Raw genomic sequence first — 21,322 nt, 5'->3', positions numbered from 1 at the left:
ACCAACCAAAACTCAACTTCACGCCTGCGAGCTACAGTGAGTTTAAAATATTTGGTGAAACAAGACTTGACCTTCTTCTTAACGAGCAGTGGCGGAATGAGACACTTGCTCACAATAATGAAGTCAGACACAACAGGGAGATTCTAAAGTGCCTTATTCCTTACGGATGTGTTTTTAGGCAAGCAAGAATTTGCATTCAGAGGACGCGTGGAGGGTAAAGAATCAGCTAATAGGGAAACTACTTGGAAATACTGGAATGCTTGGCTGAGTATGACAGCACGTTAAACTGCCATTTGGCTACGGCTACCGTGTTCACAGGCACTTCCAGCAAAATCCAAAATGACCTGGTACACACGGTTGCGGATGTAATGACAGGAAAATTGAAGAAAACCCCCTTTGTAACCATCGTGGTTGGCGAGACGACAGACATCGGCAATGTAGCTCAAATGTCTTATGTGTTGCGTTACACTACCAATGCTGGTGTGAAGGAAAGGTTTTTCAAATTTGAGGATGTATGTAACTGAGAAAAAAACGAGCAGAAGCGGTTGCTGCCCGAATTATCATCTTTTTAGAGGAGTGTGAATGCTCGGCCAAAGTTGTGGCACAGTGTTACGATGGAGCCACAGTCATGGCCTCTGGTATAAATGGAGTAGAAGCCAACGTGAAATAAACTATCCTTCAAGCTCTGTTCATTCATTGCTATGTGCACACTCTTAATCTGGTGATGTCACAAGGTACTGGTAAAGTAAAAGAATGCAATCATTTTTTTCTCCTCTTGGTGGCCTAGCAGCGTTTTTCTCAAGATCTGTCAAACGAAGAAAACTACTGGATGAAATATGCCATCAAAGACTATCCAGAGTGGCGCCAACACCATGGAACTTCTCCTCACGCCTAGTTTGCACTGTGTATGAAAAAACGGCGTAACTCATTGATCTCTATGAATACATAGGGTGCCATCACGATGCCTTTGATGAAGACACAGGTCACAGCGCAGATGGACACATGGTGCACGTAACAAGCTACGAGTTCTGCTTCCTGCTATCGGCGATCTACTCCATGTTTGCGTACTCCGACGTGCTGTTTGGGATACTTCAGAACAGGGAGTTTGACATGCAGTTCTGCTTGTCCAGGGTGGACAACTTCTGCAACACCACAGAGAGGGAAAAAGGAGCATTCGATTTCACCTACGAGGACACATGTGCAAGGAGACGTTCGTGGCCAGTACCAACAGCTACACAGTGTGATCACCGTCAACATTGTCACTCAGCTAAGGAACAGGTTCAATAACCATGCAATGCTCATGTTCCTTTCCCTCCTTGACCCACAAAAGTTCCCAATAGATAGGGAAACACCAAACTTTCCAAACGCTCCACTTTCTCCAGCAGAAAAGACTAATTACATTTACATTTAAGTCATTTAGCAGACGCTCGTAATTGATAGTATGCGCCAATTGTATCTGCTTTACCTGTCTAGTTTTGACCATTCCGATGTCCACTGCATCAGTAGAAAGAACCATTTCTGCACTAAAAGGATACAGACACATTCCAGGAACACCAGTGGACAGGCCCATCTGTCAGCCCTGGCTTTAATCACAATCAAAAAATAACTTATTTTGGCTTTAAAATCAAAAGACAACCTGCCATTGCCCATTTCATAAAGAAGGACAGGAGAATAGACTTCGGTTTTAAGTGTGTCATGTTTTGTCATTAATTATCATGTCTTGTCCCTGTGCTTCCCCTTCTATTCGTTTCCCTCTGCTGGTCTTATTAGGTTCTTTCCCTCTTTTTATCCCTCTCTCTCCCCCTCCCTCTCTCACTCTCTCGCTCTCTCTTCTCTCTATCGTTCCGTTCCTGCTCCCAGCTGTTCCTATTCCCCTAATCATCATTTAGTCTTCCCACACCTGTTCCCGATCCTTTTCCCTGATTAGAGTCCCTATTTCTCTCCTTGTTTTCCGTACCTGCCCTGTCGGATCCTCATCTATAATTCACCGTGCTGTGTCTATGTTTTGCCCTGTCGTGTCGTGTTTCCCTCAGATGCTGCGTGGTGAGCAGGTGTCTGAGTCTGCTAGGTTCAAGTGCCTTCCCGAGGCAACCTGCAGTTCTCGATCAAGTCTCCAGTCTGTTCTCGTCTTTACGAGTAGTATTATGCTTTTTGTTTTGTAAAGTTTCTTACTGGATTAAAAACTCTGTTTTCGCCAAGTCGCTTTTGGGTCCTCATTCACCTGCATAACAGAAGGATCCGACCAAGGAATGGACCCAGCGACTACAGACGCTCGTAACACTGCCGTCGAGATCCAAGGAGCCATGCTCGGCAGACACGAGCAGGAATTGTCTGCTGCTCGCCATGCCGTGGAGAACCTGGCCGCTCAGGTTTCCGACCTCTCTGGACAGTTCCAGAGTCTTCGTCTCGTGCCACCTGTTACTTCCTGGCCTGCCGAGCCTCCAGAACCTAGGGTTAATAACCCACCTTGCTACTCCGGGCAGCCCACTGAGTGCCGCTCCTTTCTCACCCAGTGTGAGATTGTGTTCTCTCTCCAACCCAACACATACTCTAGAGAGAGAGCTCGGGTTGCTTACGTCATTTCACTCCTTACTGGCCGGGCCCGAGAGTGGGGCACAGCTATCTGGGAGGCAAGGGCTGATTGTTCTAACAATTACCAGAACTTTAAAGAGGAGATGATTCGGGTTTTTGACCGTTCAGTTTTTGGTGGGGAGGCTTCTAGGGCCCTGGCTTCCCTATGCCAAGGTGATCGATCCATAACGGATTACTCTATAGAGTTTCGTACTCTTGCTGCCTCTAGTGACTGGAACGAGCCGGCGCTGCTCGCTCGTTTTCTGGAGGGACTCCACACAGTGGTCAAAGATGAGATTCTCTCTCGGGAGGTTCCTTCCAGTGTGGACTCTTTGATTGCTCTCGCCATCCGCATAGAACGACGGGTAGATCTTCGTCACCAGGCTCGTGGAAGAGAGCTCGCATCAACGGTGTTTCCCTGCTCCGCATCGCAACCATCTCCCTCCTCTGGCTCTGAGACTGAGCCCATGCAGCTGGGAGGGGTTCGCATCTCGACTAAGGAGAGGGAACGGAGGATCACCAACCGCCTGTGCCTCTATTGCGGATTTGATGGACATTTTGTTAATTCATGTCCAGTAAGAGGCCAGAGCCCATCAGTAAGCGGAGGGCTACTGGTGAGCGCTACTACTCAGGTCTCTTCATCTAGATCCTGTACTACTATGTCGGTCCATCTACGCTGGACCGGTTCGGGTGCTACATGCAGTGCCTTGATTGACTCTGGGGCTGAGGGTTGTTTCATGGACGAAGCATGGGTTCGGAAACATAACATTCCTTTCAGACAGTTAGACAAGCCTACGCCCATGTTTGCCTTAGATGGTAGTCATCTTCCCAGTATCAGATTTGAGACACTACCTTTAACTCTCACAGTATCTGGTAACCACAGTGAGACTATTTCTTTTTGATTTTTCGTTCACCTTTCACACCTGTTGTTTTGGGTCATCCCTGGCTAGTATGTCATAATCCTTCTATTAATTGGTCTTGTAATTCTATCCTATCCTGGAACGTATCTTGTCATGTGAAGTGCTTAATGTCTGCCATCCCTCCCATTTCTTCTGTCCCCACTTCTCAGGAGGAACCTGGCGATTTGACAGGAGTGCCGGAGGAATATCATGATCTGCGCACGGTCTTCAGTCGGTCCCGAGCCAACTCCCTTCCTCCTCACCGGTCGTATGATTGTAGTATTGATCTCCTTCCGGGGACCACTCCTCCTCGGGGTAGACTATACTCTCTGTCGGCTCCCGAACGTAAGGCTCTCGAGGATTATTTATCTGTGTCTCTTGACGCCGGTACCATAGTGCCTTCTTCCTCTCCGGCCGGGGCGGGGTTCTTTTTGTTAAGAAGAAGGACGGTACTCTGCGCCCCTGCGTGGATTATCGAGGGCTGAATGACATAACGGTTAAGAATCGTTATCCGCTTCCCCTTATGTCATCAGCCTTCGAGATTCTGCAGGGAGCCAGGTGCTTTACTAAGTTGGACCTTCGTAACGCTTACCATCTCGTGCGCATCAGAGAGGAGGGGGACGAGTGGAAAACGGCGTTTAACACTCCGTTAGGGCATTTTGAGTACCGGGTTCTGCCGTTTGGTCTCGCCAATGCGCCAGCTGTTTTTCAGGCATTAGTTAATGATGTTCTGAGAGACATGCTGAACATCTTTGTTTTTGTCTATCTTGACGATATCCTGATTTTTTCACCGTCACTCGAGATTCATGTTCAGCACGTTCGACGTGTTCTACAGCGCCTTTTAGAGAATTGTCTCTACGTAAAGGCTGAGAAGTGCTCTTTTCATGTCTCCTCCGTTACTTTTCTCGGTTCCGTTATTTCCGCTGAAGGCATTCAGATGGATTCCGCTAAGGTCCAAGCTGTCAGTGATTGGCCCGTTCCAAGGTCACGTGTCGAGTTGCAGCGCTTTTTAGGTTTCGCTAATTTCTATCGGCGTTTCATTCGTAATTTCGGTCAAGTTGCTGCCCCTCTCACAGCTCTTACTCCTGTCAAGACGTGTTTTAAGTGGTCCGGTTCCGCCCAGGGAGCTTTTGATCTTCTAAAAGAACGTTTTACGTCCGCTCCTATCCTCGTTACTCCTGACGTCACTAGACAATTCATTGTCGAGGTTGACGCTTCAGAGGTAGGCGTGGGAGCCATTCTATCCCAGCGCTTCCAGTCTGACGATAAGGTTCATCCTTGCGCTTATTTTTCTCATCGCCTGTCGCCATCTGAGCGCAACTATGATGTGGGTAACCGTGAACTGCTCGCCATCCGCTTAGCCCTAGGCGAATGGCGACAGTGGTTGGAGGGGCGACCGTTCCTTTTGTCGTTTGGACAGACCATAAGAACCTTGAGTACATCCGTTCTGCCAAACGACTTAATGCCCGTCAAGCTCGTTGGGCGTTGTTTTTCGCTCGTTTCGAGTTTGTGATTTCTTACCGTCCGGGTAGCAAGAACACCAAGCCTGATGCCTTATCCCGTCTGTTTAGTTCTTCTGTGGCTTCTACTGATCCCGAGGGGATTCTTCCTTATGGGCGTGTTGTCGGGTTGACAGTCTGGGGAATTGAAAGACAGGTTAAGCAAGCACTCACGCACACTGCGTCGCCGCGCGCTTGTCCTAGTAACCTCCTTTTCGTTCCTGTTTCCACTCGTCTGGCTGTTCTTCAGTGGGCTCACTCTGCCAAGTTAGCTGGTCATCCCGGTGTTCGAGGCACTCTTGCGTCTATTCGCCAGCGCTTTTGGTGGCCGACTCAGGAGCGTGACACGCGCCGTTTCGTGGCTGCTTGTTCGGACTGCGCGCAGACTAAGTCGGGTAACTCTCCTCCTGCCGGTCGTCTCAGACCGCTCCCCATTCCTTCTCGACCATGGTCTCACATCGCCCTAGACTTCATTACCGGTCTGCCTTTGTCTGCGGGGAAGACTGTGATTCTTACGGTTGTCGATAGGTTCTCTAAGGCGGCACATTTCATTCCCCTCGCTAAACTTCCTTCCGCTAAGGAGACGGCACAAATCATTATCGAGAATGTGTTCAGAATTCATGGCCTCCCGTTAGACGCCGTTTCAGACAGAGGCCCGCAATTCACGTCACAGTTTTGGAGGGAGTTCTGTCGTTTGATTGGTGCGTCCGTCAGTCTCTCTTCCGGGTTTCATCCCCAGTCTAACGGTCAAGCAGAGAGGGCCAATCAGACGATTGGTCGCATACTACGCAGCCTTTCTTTCAGAAACCCTGCGTCTTGGGCAGAACAGCTCCCCTGGGCAGAATACGCTCACAACTCGCTTCCTTCGTCTGCTACCGGGTTATCTCCGTTTCAGAGTAGTCTGGGTTACCAGCCTCCTCTGTTCTCATCCCAGCTTGCCGAGTCCAGCGTTCCCTCCGCTCACGCGTTTGTCCAACGTTGTGAGCGCACCTGGAGGAGGGTGAGGTCTGCACTTTGCCGCTACAGGGCACAGACTGTGAGAGCCGCCAATAAACGCAGGATTAAGAGTCCAAGGTATTGTTGCGGCCAGAGAGTGTGGCTTTCCACTCGCAACCTTCCTCTTACGACAGCTTCTCGTAAGTTGACTCCGCAGTTCATTGGTCCGTTCCGTGTCTCCCAGGTCGTCAATCCTGTCGCTGTGCGACTGCTTCTTCCGCGATCTTCGCCGCGTCCATCCTGTCTTCCATGTCTCCTGTGTCAAGCCCTTTCTTCGCACCCCCGTTCGTCTTCCCTCCCCCCCCCTCCCGTCCTTGTCGAGAGCGCACCTATTTACAAGGTACATAAGATCATGGACATGCGTTCTCGGGGACGGGGTCACCAATACTTAGTGGATTGGGAGGGTTACGGTCCTGAGGAGAGGAGTTGGGTTCCGTCTCGGGACGTGCTGGACCGTTCACTCATTGATGATTTCCTCCGTTGCCGCCAGGATTCCTCCTCGAGTGCGCCAGGAGGCGCTCGGTGAGTGGGGGGGTACTGTCATGTTTTGTCATTAATTATCATGTCTTGTCCCTGTGCTTCCCCTTCTATTCGTTTCCCTCTGCTGGTCTTATTAGGTTCTTTCCCTCTTTTTATCCCTCTCTCTCCCCCTCCCTCTCTCACTCTCTCGCTCTCTCTTCTCTCTATCGTTCCGTTCCTGCTCCCAGCTGTTCCTATTCCCCTAATCAATCATTTAGTCTTCCCACACCTGTTCCCGATCCTTTTCCCTGATTAGAGTCCCTATTTCTCTCCTTGTTTTCCGTACCTGCCCTGTCGGATCCTCATCTATAATTCACCGTGCTGTGTCTATGTTTTGCCCTGTCGTGTCGTGTTTCCCTCAGATGCTGCGTGGTGAGCAGGTGTCTGAGTCTGCTAGGTTCAAGTGCCTTCCCGAGGCAACCTGCAGTTCTCGATCAAGTCTCCAGTCTGTTCTCGTCTTTACGAGTAGTATTATGCTTTTTGTTTTGTAAAGTTTCTTACTGGATTAAAAACTCTGTTTTCGCCAAGTCGCTTTTGGGTCCTCATTCACCTGCATAACAAAGTGGTAATCATAATGGTAAGGGACTTTTTGTTTTAATCTCGAGCTTGATTTTTGTTGCTATATCGTTCATATCATTTTGAATATAATGTGTAAAATATTATTTCAACTTTAGATCACTGGTTGTGTGGTAAAAACAAAGGTAATGACGTTTCGTGTTGTGATGCTTTTTTTTATTGATGCATGCTGGAGATAGAACATCGAACGCAGTGCAACTTTTTTCTCTCTGACAGCATATACTGTCCGTGGTCTTGAAACAATGTGAGTACTTTTACATTTACATTTAAGTCATTTAGCAGACGATCCAGCAAATTGGTGCATCACCTGACATCCAGTGGGACAGTCACTTAACAATAGTGCATCTAAAACTTAGGGGGTTGAGAGGGAAATCCAGGTATAAAGAGGTGGGGTTTCAGGTGTCTCCGGAAGGTGGTGATTGACTCCGCTGTCCTGGCGTTGAGGGAGTTTGTTCCACCATTGGGGGCCAGGGCAGCGAACAGTTTTGACTGGGCTGAGCGGGAGCTGTACTTCCTCAGTGGTAGGGAGGCGAGCAGGCCAGAGGTGGATGAACGCAGTGCCCTTGTTTGGGTGTAGGGCCTGATCAGAGCCTGGAGGTGAGGTGTTCCCTCACAGCTTAGGCAAGCAATGGTCTTTTAGCTTCAACTGGAAGCCAGTGGAGAGAACGGAGGAGCGGGGTGATGAGAGAACTTGGGAAGGTTGAACACCAGACGGGCTGCGGCGTTCTGGATGAGTTGAAGGGGTTTAATGGTTGTGAATTTATTCCGCCACTATTTGAGTGACTGTTTGTTTTAGCAAATACGTCTTTGAAACAACGCAACTGTATTTTCTTCTAAAGTGCTTCCTGCTATTGATTTTTTGCAACCGTTGTGTACGTGTGCTGCTTCTGCGAGCCACAGCCAAGGCGTGGCTTAGGACCGTTTGACTCTGTCATCAAAGATTTGCTTCTCCTACACATTGTAGGTCTGCAAAAGAAAAGTCTCAAGTCATGCTCTGTATACACAGGCATCCAAGTTCCCTATCTATACGTATGAATTCAGATATTTTCCCGCAACTGAGGGCCTAGCTCTAATAGTCACGGTTCGCCACTGGAATATACAGCAATATACATGGCTCACTCGGGATACGTTATCAGAGTCGGTACAGCCACCTGGTTTCTTCACGCATCACACCAACAAAAACAAACACAGCTCTGGTAAGAAGAAGCGCGGGGGTGTATGCCTTATGATTAACGAGTTGTGGTGTGATCATAACAACATACAGGAACTCAAGTCCTTTTGTTCACCTGACCTAGGATTTCTTACAATCAAATGCTGTCTGCATTATCTACCAAGAGAATTCTCTTAGATTATAATCACAGTCGTGTGTACCCCCCAAGCAAACACCTCGACGGCCCTGAAATAACTTCATTGGACTATATAAACTGGAAACCACATATCCCGAGGCTGCATTTATTGTAGCTGGGGATTTTAACAAGGCTAATCTGAAATCAAGGCTCAGCATATCGAATGCGCAACCCAGGCTGGAAAAAACCTGGATCATTGTTACTCTAACTTCCACGATGCATACAAATCCCTCCCCCGCCAAATCTGACCACGACTCCATTTTGTTGCTCCCAGCCTATAGACAGAAACTAAAACAGGAAACGCCGTGCTCAGGTCTGTTCAACGCTGGTCCAAGCAATCTGATTCCACGCTTTAAGATTGCTTTGATCACGTGGACTGGGATATGTGCCGGATAGCGTTGAACAACAACATTTTTATTTTATTTTACCCCTTTTTCTCCCCAATTTCATAGTGTCCAATTGTTGTAGTAGCTACTATCTTGACTCATCGCCACAACTCCCATACGGGCTCGGGAGAGATGAAGGTTAAAAGTCCTCTGATACACAACCCAACCTAGTCGCACTGCTTCTTAACACAGCGCGCATCCAACCCGGAAGCCAGCCGCACCAATGTGTCGGAGGAAACACTGTGCACCTGGCAACCTTGGTTAGCGCGCACTGCGCCCGGCCCGCCACAGGAGTCGCTGGTGTGCGATGAGACAAGGACATCCCTACCGACCAAGCCCTCCCTAACCCGGACGACGCTAGGCCAATTGTGCGTCTCCCAACAGACTTCCCGGTCGCGGCCGGTTATGACAGAGCCTGGGCGCGAACCCAGGGTCTCTGATGGCACAACTGGCGCTGCAGTACAGCGCCTTTAACCACTGTGCCCCCTGGGAGGCCTTGAACAACAACATTGATGTATATGCTGATTCAGTGTGCGAGTTTATTAGCAAGTGCATCGGTGATGTTGTACCCACGGCGACTATTAAAATCTTCCCCAACTAGAAACCGTGGATTGATGGCAGCATACGCGCAAAACTGAAAGTGCGAACCAGCTATTCCCTCTACAAGGCAATCAAACAAGCTAAGCGTCAGTATAGAGATGAAGTAGAGTCGCAATTCAATGGCTCAGACATGAGAGGTATGTGGCAGGGTCTACAGTCAATCATTGACTACAAAAAGAAAACCAGCCCCATCGTGGACCTCAATGTCTTGCTCCCAGACAAACTAAACAGCTTCTTTGCTCGCTTTGAGGACAATATACTACCACCGACACGGCCAGCAACCAAAAATTGCGGGATCTCCTTCACTGCAGCCAACGTGAGTAAAACATTTAAACGTGTTAACAATCGCAAGGCTGCAGGCCCAGACGGCATTCCTAGCCGTGTCCTCTGAGCATGCGCAGACCAGCTGGCTAGTGTGTTTACGGACATATTCAATCAATCCCTATCCCAGTCTGCTGTTCTCACATGCTTCAAGAGGGCCACCATTGTTCCTGTTCCCAAGAAAGCTAAGGTAACTGAGCTAAATGACTATCGCCCCATAGCACTCACTTCCGTCATCATGAAGTGCTTTCACTTCAACCCTACCTGACACCCTAGACCCACTCCAATTTGCTTACCGTCCCAAAAGGTCCACAGACGACGTAGTCGCCATCACACTGCGCAAACATGTATGGCAATTTAGCTAGTTAGCTTGCACTTTCTAGCTAATTTGTCCTATTTAGCTAGCTTGCTGTTGCTAGCTAATTTGTCCTGGGATATAAACATTGAGTTGCTATTTTACCTGAAATGCACAAGGTCTTCTACTCTGACAATTAATCCACACATAAAACGGCTAACCGAATCATTTCTAGTCATCTCTCCTCCTTCCAGGCTTTTTCATCTTTAAACTTATATGGTGATAGGTATCTAAACTTTCATAGTATTACCACGACTACCGTCAACAGTTTGTCTTTCAATCACCCACGTGGGTATAACCAGTGAGGAGATGGAACGTGGGTACCTGCTTCTAAAAACCAATGAGGAGATGGGAGAGGGAGGTGTGGCAGCGCAATCTGTGTCAAAAATAGAAAGGAGTTCTATTTTAGCCCTTGGCATCGCAGATGCTCGTTGGCGCACGCGAGCAGTGTGGGTGCAATAATTTAATAACATGGATTTCTAAATGTATTTTGCGACGCTCACGCGCCGTGTATGGTCTGGTCAGCATGTAATTGAGGTGTATATTAATCTCACATTCCAGTGTTCGAACACGTAAACAAGGCTGCATGGGATTTCTCTACTCTGTGCAGCCAATGGCAATGTCCGCTTTAGGTATCATTCCAAGAGCCACTTATGGATTTGTCAACTCTAACTCAGTTCCATTCTATGTTAATGTATAGCCATTTGTAAATATGAGTACTGTACATACATTGGGATATCTCTTACGCTGACCATGAAATTGTTATTTGTCACCTCTGACACTTACTATGTTCTTGAACAGATTACTACCTAGTCGAAACCACTCTAGGGGTTAAAAACTTTTCTGAGGTCAGATCTTAGCTATTGGAATGGCACTTATCTAGCAATATCCTCCAGTTGAAATACCATAGTAAATATTAGCAATTCATTCAACCCTGTCATAACATAGAATTCAAATGAGTAAGCTTTGAACACATATCTTATCAGAGTGAGAGATTGCTTAGTGAACCTCCCAGAGAGAGAAAAGTAAAGCACACCTTCCCTCGCTCTCCCTTCAACCCATTTCCTCTGAGCCTGAGTGGCTTTTCAGCCGTCGCAGGGTTAAAATATGTGTAATACCTGGGGACCAAACACATGGTCGGAAAGGAGGCCACTTTATTTTTCTTACTTCCCTGACCTGTCTGGATTTGATCCCCTGAGCTATCGTTTCTAGACCTTGCCATTTATTTTACTTTCATCTACAAATTGCACTGTTCATTTCCCCCAAGATAATCAGGTTGCAAATTATTTCAGACAAATGTAGCACTTCAGGAAATAGCAGGAATTATTTTCTGAAAGGTCAAGCAAAAATATTATATTTCACATTTCAGGGACACATACTTCCATAAGGACGAAGCTTTCGCTTAATTAAGCATGGGTTATGTATAGCAACCCAGAACATTATTCGACACAATGTGCATTTTTTGGAAATGTGAACAAATAACAGGAAGCCATTTTGAGAATTTGGGGTTCATGATTGAGTCAATGAATGAAGAAGGCCTTCCTTGGTCAGTCTTTCTGCTGGCCTGTAGTCTAGTCCTTAATGCAGCGGTCTGGCTGTCATAGACAGGGCCTGAAGGAAGTGCTTGATACTGTCAGCCGGTGTTTGGCTCCGACTGGGCGATGGAAAATCTATGTCAGTTTGGATTCCCGGCGCTCCGGATAGGGCTTTGGCCACAGCAGGATCCTTCCCGCTTGAGCCTGAAAAGACCTGGCGTCTTCCATTTCGCCGACGCTCCCTGGCTGTCTCCAAGGAAACCAGGAATTCTGCAGGAATAGTAGACCACCAGGGGTGGAAAGAGGACTGAAATATCCTGCTCAATTAGAAGGACTGTTACTTTAATGACATTTTACTGAAGTAGAAGTACAATGACTGATTACTAAAACAATTATCAAAAAAGTACAAGTACTTGGAAAACTACTCAATTACAGTAATGAGAGAAGTTGTAATTAGTTTCTTCAAAACTCTGAAGACCAGGAAGGTTGGGAATATTAAGGGAAAAGAAAAACATGGTCTCTCATTTCAGATCATCAAGTTTTCTTAGGGGCTCCTGAGTGGCGCAGATATCTAAGGCACTGCATCTCAGTACTAGAGGGGTCACTACAGATCCTGGTTCGATTCCAGGCTGTATCACAACTGGCCATGATTGGGTGTCCCATAGGGCGGCACACAATTGCCCATCGTCGTCTGTGTTTGACCATGATAGGCTGTGTTAGTAAATAAGAATTTGTTCTTAACTGACTTGGCTAGTTAAAAAGTAGTTGAATGCGGAAGTTTACACACACTCTTGTGCCTGTTTCCTCCAGCATCTTCACAAGGTCCTTTGCTGCTGTTCTGGGATTGATTTGCACTTTCCGCACCAAAGTACGTTCACCTCTAGGAGACGGAATACGTCTCCTTCCTGAGTGGTATGGCGGCTGCGTGGTCCCATGGTGTTTATACTTGCGTACTATTGTTTATACAGATGAACGTGGTACCTTCATGAGTTTGGAAATTGCTCCCAAGGATGAACCAGATTTGTGGAGGTCTACAATTTTTTCTGAAAACTCGATGGATTTCTTTTGATTTTCCCATGATGTCAAGCAAAGAGGCACTTCGTTTGAAGGTAGGCCTTGAAATAGATCCACAGGTACACCTCCAATTAACTCAAATTATGTCAATTATTTTCCAAGCTGTTTTAAAGCACAGTCAACTTAGTGTATGTAAACTTCTGTTCCACTGGAATTGTGAGAGAGTGAATTATCAGTGAAATAATCTTTCTGTAAACAATTGTTGGAAATATTACTTGTGTTATGCACAATGTAGATGTCCTAAACGACTTGCCAAAACTAGAGTTTGTTAACAAGAGATTTGTGGAGTGGTTGAAAAACGAGTTTTAATGACTCCAACCTAAGTGTATGTAAACTTCCAACTTCTACTGTATATACTAATTAATAATAATTAGGTGGGTGCTTATATTTGTCCTGTTTCATACATGTACAAGTGTGTATTAATACGCACGTGTGAATTGGAAATGTGCTTTTTGCGTACCCCAACTCTTCTTGAGACACCCTCTGAAAGTGGGGTCAGTACAGTACATACGGGTACTCCTTCTCTAAATAACTTTTCGAAAATGAAGACTTCTATGAAAATGTATCATTGGATTAGGGGGAGAGGTATTTGGGGAATACTGTGGTTTAACTGGATCATACCTCTAAATTGGACACTTAACAGAGCTAACGCTGACACTATCGTCACTATCATCAATCTCAACATAAAGATAATCACTTATGAGCCAGCCTCTTCCGAGTATTCCTCCTCATCATCCCTACCACCAGCACAACCACCAGCACAACGTCCACCCTAATCTGCATCACAACAACTCTGGCCCCTCTAAAACTTTTGTTTGTTTCAAAATTTGAAGAGGCTGTTTCCCTTTGACCGTAATGTATCGCTACATTCGCCCCCACTGCATCGGCTTAATGTGCACTTAGTATGCAGGCAAGGGCCTCATTAAAATGCAAAGTGCGTTCTGGGAAAACTAGCTCATCTGTAAACACGGAACTGTGATTTTCTCCGACCGAGCCCGAGCAAAACGGAAGCAGGCGGCTCCTCTGCCTCTCTCCCTCTTTCCTTGGTGCTCCATGGAAGGATGTCTCAATCCAGAGGGGCCGGAACTCGATCGGACACAGCAAGGCCTCTAAATTATGCAGGCTGGAACAGTGAGGCATTGTTGCACTTTTAGCAGGGACTAATCTCTCCTCTTATGTGTTTTCCCTCTTTGTTTTTTTACTTATTTACGGAGTGCGATCCCTCTCTCTGCTTTGTCCCACGATGTTAAATATTTAGAAGATGCTGTCGTGTCGAATGCCTCTCACCCCTGGTTGTGCTACCGGTCTGGGCTGATGGTAATGGAATGAGAGCAGCGCATTTAGAGAAACACAAAGTGTTTGCTTAGTGATTTAATAAAACAAAGAGGTATTAGAATGTGATCCGGACCAGTCTGTCACTTAGGGAGTGTGTCTCAAAGCTTACTTTGATGCTCTCCTACGGAAGGCTTTGTTCACTGCAACTACCGACCTAGGCGGTTCAATGTAATTTGGAGATGCAACGTGTGTTTTCAGTGAACTACAAATGAATCTATGTTTTGCTCTTTGATGTCCATCAGGTTCATATGAGGACAATTAGATACAATGAAAAAGAAATGGATCCAATACAGGAAAACCAAGTCAGGAAAAATTGAATACATATAAAAAAACAAATCAATCAGACCAATAAACAGCATGTTTTGATGTTCTCGTAGCATGAATTCCTGAGGTGCTTCAGTAAACAGCCCTACTCAGTAGCCACTTCAGCATCCTCAAGTAGTTTACCATGGAATCAATCGCCTCTTCTTTCTACTGTAGCTGTTGAGAGATGAATGAATATCATTTTGTGAATTTTCCAGTAACTATGGCTTTCCATATCTGTAAAAAAAAATATCCCTACAAAATGCATTACCCTGTCTGGTGCCATTGGGCAGATTGTCAAATATTATAAAGTATATATTAAAAATTCTGTGTGACGTCTCATGTGTAGACACTGTGCCTGCTCATGCAAATAAATTCATGAATATTTAACAGAGATGCAAATGAGTACACATGACAAGCAAGGCTTTTAGCTTGGAATTTAATTATAAGTGTAGTCACTTGCAAATGAGTTTACTTTTTCCCTTTCCTTTTCTTTCTTTCACTCCTTTTCCGTTCACAATATTCCCTATAACCAATTATGTTTCCCATGTTATGAATTCCAATATCTCTGGTGTGACAGGAGGAGGAAAATACTTCTCTATTCCAAATACACATCTCGTATTTTATGCAACAAAGTTGCTCTCGTTCGTGGCAGAGAGAGAAGCAACTGAGATGGTAAACGGGGTCTATGCACCAGGTTTTATCGTGTGATTTTCTGACGTTCTGATTGTCCAACTTCTAGGTTTCAACCTTCAGGGTGAGTGACTAACCATGATAAGAGATTGGTTAAGATGAGCGGCGAGTCCACTCTTAAAAAAAAAAACTCTCCCTCTTCTCTTTTTTTTCCTCCCGTGGCCTAGTTTGGTAGAGGCCCTTATAGGACGTGACTGTTCATTAGCACGTCTGAAATAAAGGTAACGCTGAAGGTTGGCCCTAACGCCAAGGTCAAGGACTTTTTAAAGTCTAGGCCAGCCAGCTCTTCCTTTGTAGCTCATTCACCTCTTTATATTTTCCTTCTGTTCTGTTTTTTTCATTCTCCATTCACAGGAAGGATGAGCCTCTTTCAGGCTGGAGAGATTGTGTTGTGTCTGTCTCGCATACAGACTTCACCAAGCTTGATATTTAGAGTTTCCAGAATCACACAGCTAGACACAGAGATAAGAGCTCGGGAAAGGTGATTGTCCTGCAGGATTCATCTCATCCTAACACACCACACTGTATCTAGGTCTCCTTGCGGCAATTTAGGACCTTTCTAATCTCATATAGTATTTCAAGATTATAACATGAAGTAAACCTGATCTGAGTCTCTAAGACACTTTCAAATTACTCTGAGGTGTATATGACAGTGCTAGAGAGTTTAAGGGACATTATACTGGAAAGTGAGACTTGTCAGAGACTCCAAAACGTATTCGACCCAACGGCAGCACTCATGGCCCTTGGAGTACACACCCGCAGGACTTTGTCTATGTGTCAGAACAGAGAGGAAGGGTTGTAAATAGCACTTCATCTAATTCTCCGTCGTTGAAAGGGCACGGAAATGGCTGCTTTATAGCAGGCAGGGTGAGAAATCTCCTCCTCGTCGATACTAATGCCGAGCCAGGCGGTTGAGGAAGAGGCCAGGGGCCAATCAATAGGAGACATATAAAGTATTTCAGATGGTTTCATGGGGTCTGTGTGAAGCGTCACTATTTATTTGAGTCTCTGTTGGAGAGAGACGGCAGAGTGGAGGAGGGGAGGAGTTGTTGAGGAAGACAAACTGGGGTGAACTTTACTGGGCGGAGAGGAGGTCAAAGAGACAGAGGAAAGGAAGAGAGGAGGCAGAACTGATTTAGTGGGCAGTGAAAATGTTTGGTATGAATCACAGAGTAAAGGACAATCAAGTAAATAATGCTTCAGGGAAGGGATTTGCCCATGAGCGCCACCATAACGCATGAGAGGTCATGAGGTCCAGAAAATGGTGTCTCTGTAATCAAACACCCAACAAACAGCAACCACTACAACCAAAATTGGATCACTAAGTCTCTATCCTTCCCATCTCCCTTCTCAAGCCCCCTCCCCTTCTCTCCCCTGTTCCCTGTCCCACTCCCTCCTCACCCATCTCTCAGGCCCTCTCCCCCTCTCAAGCCCCATCCTCCTCTCTCCCCTCCCCTGTCCCCACTCCCCCCTCTCCCATCTCTCAGGCCCCTTCCCCTCTCTCCCCTATCCCCTCTCCCCTCTCTCAAGCCCTCTCCCCCCTCTCAGGCCCAGAGTGCCTGTGGCTGTGTGTGTGTGGCCGTGGGTTAATCATTCTCTCTGGTCTGCCTCTCTCTTTCTCTTTCTCTGCTGTAATTGGGTCAAGTGGAACCTTATAACACTCAAGTAGCAGGCTGACCTAATGTGGACCCATCTCCTCACCCCCTTTTCCCCTCATCATCATCCACAACCCTGCCTCCCTGCTCCTCATCACCCCCCTACCCGTGACCCTCGACCACAACCCTCACCTCCATATCCCATCTCTCCTCATCCCACAGCCCTTCTCCTTAGCCCTCCTGCCACTCTCCCTCTTCTCATCCCCTTTTCTGCCCTCATTCCTCACTCTAAAGGAGATGTGATGGAGGGAGAAGAGAGGAGCGAGAGAAGGAGAAGGAATGAAACATTGACATGGGAAGCTCCTACAGTTTATTTCATATCAAAGTCAGGATTCATTTGGCCCTGCTTGCCCAGGTCTGCACAAGTTTAGACAGGGGCCAGACCATCAATTAGAAAGTAATTGTGGAGCTAAAGTGTGTGTATTTTGTGTGTTATATGAGTGTGTGTCTGTTTGGTTGATGCCAGACAGAGAGAGAGAAAGCATTCCCCAGAACACACTTGCGGTTGGCCTTGGGTCAATGGTTTTAACTCTGATTCTATATGGATTCGACCTACCGTATCTCATTCATTGCCATGAGGATAGACCACAACATACTGTCAGCCATTTTGTGGTAAGAGAGGAGCAGTCAGAAATACCTGGTTCAGACATCTCTGCCTGTAGATGGTCTCTTTCTCTTCCTGTCTGGGGTTGTACTGGCCATGCAACTAGACACATACACTGAGTGTAAAAAAACATTAAGAGCACCTGGTTTTTCCATGACATAGACTTAGCAGGTGAATCCAGGTGAAAGCTATGATGCTTTAATGATGCCACTTGTTAAATCAATTTCAATCTGTGTAGATAAAGAGTAGGAGACAGGTTAAAGAAGGATTTTTAAGCTTTGAGATAATTGAGACATGGATTGTGTCTGTGTGCCATTCAGAGGGTGAATGGGCAAGATAATAGATTTAAGTGCTTTTGAAAGGGGTATGGTAGTAGGTGCCAGGCGCACCGGTTTGTGTCAAGAACAGTAATGCTGATGGGTTATTTACGCTCAACAGTTTCCAGTGTGTATCAAGAATGGTCCACCACCCAAAGGACATCCAGCCAACTTGACAAAATTGTGGTATCATTGGAGTCAACATGGGCCAGCATCCCTGTGGAATGCTTTTGACACCTTGTAGAATCCATGCCCCAACTAATTGAGGCTGTTCGGAGGGCAAAAGGGGGAGGGGTGCAACTCAATATTAGGAATGTGCTCTTGACATGTTGTACAATCAGTGTGGATCAGATGGTAGAGCATGGTGCTTGCAAAGATGTATGAACTTACTACTGTAAGTTGCTGTGGATAAACACGTCTGCTGAATGACTACAATGTGCATGGTGTATTCTATGAAGGAGATACCATATGTAATGAACAAATAAAAAAAAATATTTCTACATAGCCCAAATTCCCATAGTAGGGAAATGTCACAACAAACAGATAGTCATTTGATTTCTAATGACTAGTGATTCACTGGCGACAGTGTTCTTCTGGACTGTGACTCAGACTAGGCTGTGTGTCCAGCCAGCCGCTGACCTCAATCCTGGGCCAGCCTCTGTGCTACAGTCACAGTGTCAGCCCTGACCTAAATCTCTCTTCTATTCAATCTTTCTGACTTCCATTCTCTCTTTTATATTCTCTCTCGGCGTCGGTCTCCCTCTCCTATTCTCTCTTTTTTTCCTCTCTGTCTCTGCCACCCCTCACTTTATCTCCTGCTTTCTAAGTGAAGTAGTGTAGGAAAGCTGAATGTTCCCATCTGAGTGGGAATATTGGACTAATGGCGTCCGTGGCGTGGACACAGTGGTTCCTCTTCATGTCTCTAGTGTATTATCCTGACAGCTGGAAGACTAAGTTTGTCAGTCTCCTCTCTCTCTCTCTCTCTCTCTCTCTCTCTCTCTCTCTCTCTCTCTCTCTCTCTCTCTCTCTCTCTCTCTCTCTCTCTCTCTCTCTCTCTCTCTCTCTCTCTCTCTCTCTCTCTCTCAATCCGTCTTTCTCCCAGTCCCCTCTCTCTCTCTTAAATTCAAATGGCTTTATTGGCATGGAAAGTGTTACCACATACATTGCCAAAGCAAACATATAGACATATAAAATCAATGATGACACAGATAGATGATAATAGGACCAATAATAATACTCAATGAGTAGTAACAATTAACAGGACACTACAGTAAGAAATAGTGAGAAAGACACAGGCAGCAATGTTATTGCTCTGGATGGCCGTTCCACTGGCTGTCCCTATGGGTGTGGCAGGAAGCTACATATTTTGCAGCTAATATGGCACAAAGGTAGTTTTTTTGTCGCCAATAGTTATTAGATTTCTCTTTCCCTCTCTATCTTCCCCTCTTCCTCTTCTCTTCCCTCTCCCACCCTCTCTCCTGATATCACAATTGAAACTGCCTGTAACACAGAATCTGTCTTTTCAGCATCACTCATACCTGTCATATAGACTTTCATGCAATTTCACCTGTCAAAAGACTTTAATACAATTTCAGACCCAATTTGCATCCCATTTTCACCAATTTATAACATCAAGCTAAGGTTGTTTCCCCTGCAGAGCTGGCTGATGGAGCCGAGCCAGAGGGCCTGCTGGATGGTAAGCAGTAACCAAACTGCAGTGATAGTGTTCCGTGTGTGTTAGCTGTCTTTTTAAGGCCGTGCCGTGTACTCATCCCCCTCCTCCACCCTCCTCTGCACCAGAGGACCAATTTCCTCTGTTATTGTCTGCAGCTGTTCTGTCCTTGATCCGCCATCTTCCTCCGGCGCTGTAAAACACTGACGAACCCCCTTCAGGACACTTTCAACAACCAAAGAGCATAAAAGATCCTTAACTGAGTCTCCCTCAATTACATTGACACAGCTGATGGGGAGAAAGGAAAAACAGACCATTAAAAAAAATAAAAAAGAAGGGAAGGCAATTGTAGGCAACTAGGCAGAAGCCTGGCGGTAATGAGAGAAACGTTTATAGGGCAAGCGGGGCCCGCTAAAGAAAATGACAACGAGAACCGCTAAAAGGGCCCTAACAGTATGACTTTGTCTGTTTTACTGTAAGAGAGCAGACAGGCTTGAAGTGATTAATTTAGCTCTGAGCTCTGTCCTGAGTACTGCCTCATCTCTTCTGTACCTAAGCGTCTCTAGCCTCTAACAAGAGCAACTAGCTCTCACCTCAGAATTAGACGTTTATCCATGTTTCTCAAACTTCAAATTTCAAAGTTGTTGCAAATCTCAAGAGTGTTTACTGTTAAGTTTAGGCATTAAGTCCAAAACCTCAAGGTTAGGTATTAACTCTGAATGGTTAAGGTAAGGGTTAAGGTTAGGGATAGGCTTAAAACAAACATAGCTGGATTTGATCAGGATTACAACCATCCGCCATCCCTGTCCACAACACACAAGAAAAACCCAAACTTACTTGAAGGTAGTAGCTCTCGCTGTTGCCCCTAGTGGCCGCTTTCCACATCCTCTCCCGACGTACTCAGATATGGATTGGCGTGGAATACTGACTTGTATCACAGGTGACCTGGCTGAAAAAGATAGAGGAAGGGAGCAGAGGAGAGTGTTACTAACCTGCTACTAATAGTCTCCTCATGTGAAGGGGACAGTCTTATTGGAGCAGTATAGCCTGCAGTCATATCTTTATGTAAATCCGGTAATTGAACATTGACTACTTGGTGAGAACTGAAGCGTTCATTAATTAACCAATTCACAATTAACAAAAATGGCCAATTAACATAGACACACTAAATATGAATACATATGCAGTGTTTTCACACACACGATTCACACACACACACACACACACACACACACACACACACACACACACACACACACACACACACACACACACACACACACACACACACACACACACACACACACACACACACACACACACACACACACGATTCACGAACGCACACACACATGCGTGAACACACACACACACACACACACACACACACACACACACACACACACACACACACACACACACACACACACACACACACACACACACACACACACACACACACACACACACACACACACACACTACAAGCTATTTTACCTGAGCTGAGCTTCCAGACTCCAAAATAAAGATAAAGCACTCGGAGGCGTGATGTCCAGTGAGAGGTGGGAGATTAGTCACACCTGATCCCCAGGTGCCCCTGGCAACCTAACTCAGGTGTGTTCTTTACAAGATGGCCTCCAGCCCTGCATGCTCCAGAAAGCCAAACTGCCAACGACAAGGAGAGAAAAGAACCTCTCATTGCTGGGTTGGCTTTCACCTCCGGATGTTTTCTGCAACAACAAGGTGGATATACGTATTTTTAGCAAGATTCCACCCTCAGTGCTTCTGTTTCAATTTAGAGATTTCAGACATTCAGAGATGTTGATGGGTTTTCGAGGACAGGACCCACCTCCGTGTCTTCCTGTATATGTTTCCAGTAACACCTCAGTCCCTCAGTATGTTGGGTACTAGAAATACCACTTTCTGGCAGTAAATAACATAGCCTGTCATTCATATCCAAAACCATAGGGGCAAATATCTACCCACTTTCATCCCAAACATAAAACAACATTTAAAAAGAACCTGTGTCTGAAATTAGCTATTTCTTCTAATGTCTAGTCAAGAGC

At 46.0% G+C, this 21,322-nt stretch overlaps 1 pseudogene; it reads left to right on the top strand.

The window, feature by feature from the left end:
• Window positions 1-21,322, top strand: part of LOC123992358 — a 57,807-nt pseudogene that overhangs the window by 7,064 nt on the left and 29,421 nt on the right.

Source organism: Oncorhynchus gorbuscha, linkage group LG13 (assembly GCF_021184085.1).
Source record: "Oncorhynchus gorbuscha isolate QuinsamMale2020 ecotype Even-year linkage group LG13, OgorEven_v1.0, whole genome shotgun sequence".
In the NCBI taxonomy this organism is placed as follows: domain Eukaryota; kingdom Metazoa; phylum Chordata; class Actinopteri; order Salmoniformes; family Salmonidae; genus Oncorhynchus; species Oncorhynchus gorbuscha.
The sequence above is the reverse complement of the archived record's forward strand: the minus strand, read 5'-3'. Positions and strand labels throughout refer to the sequence as shown.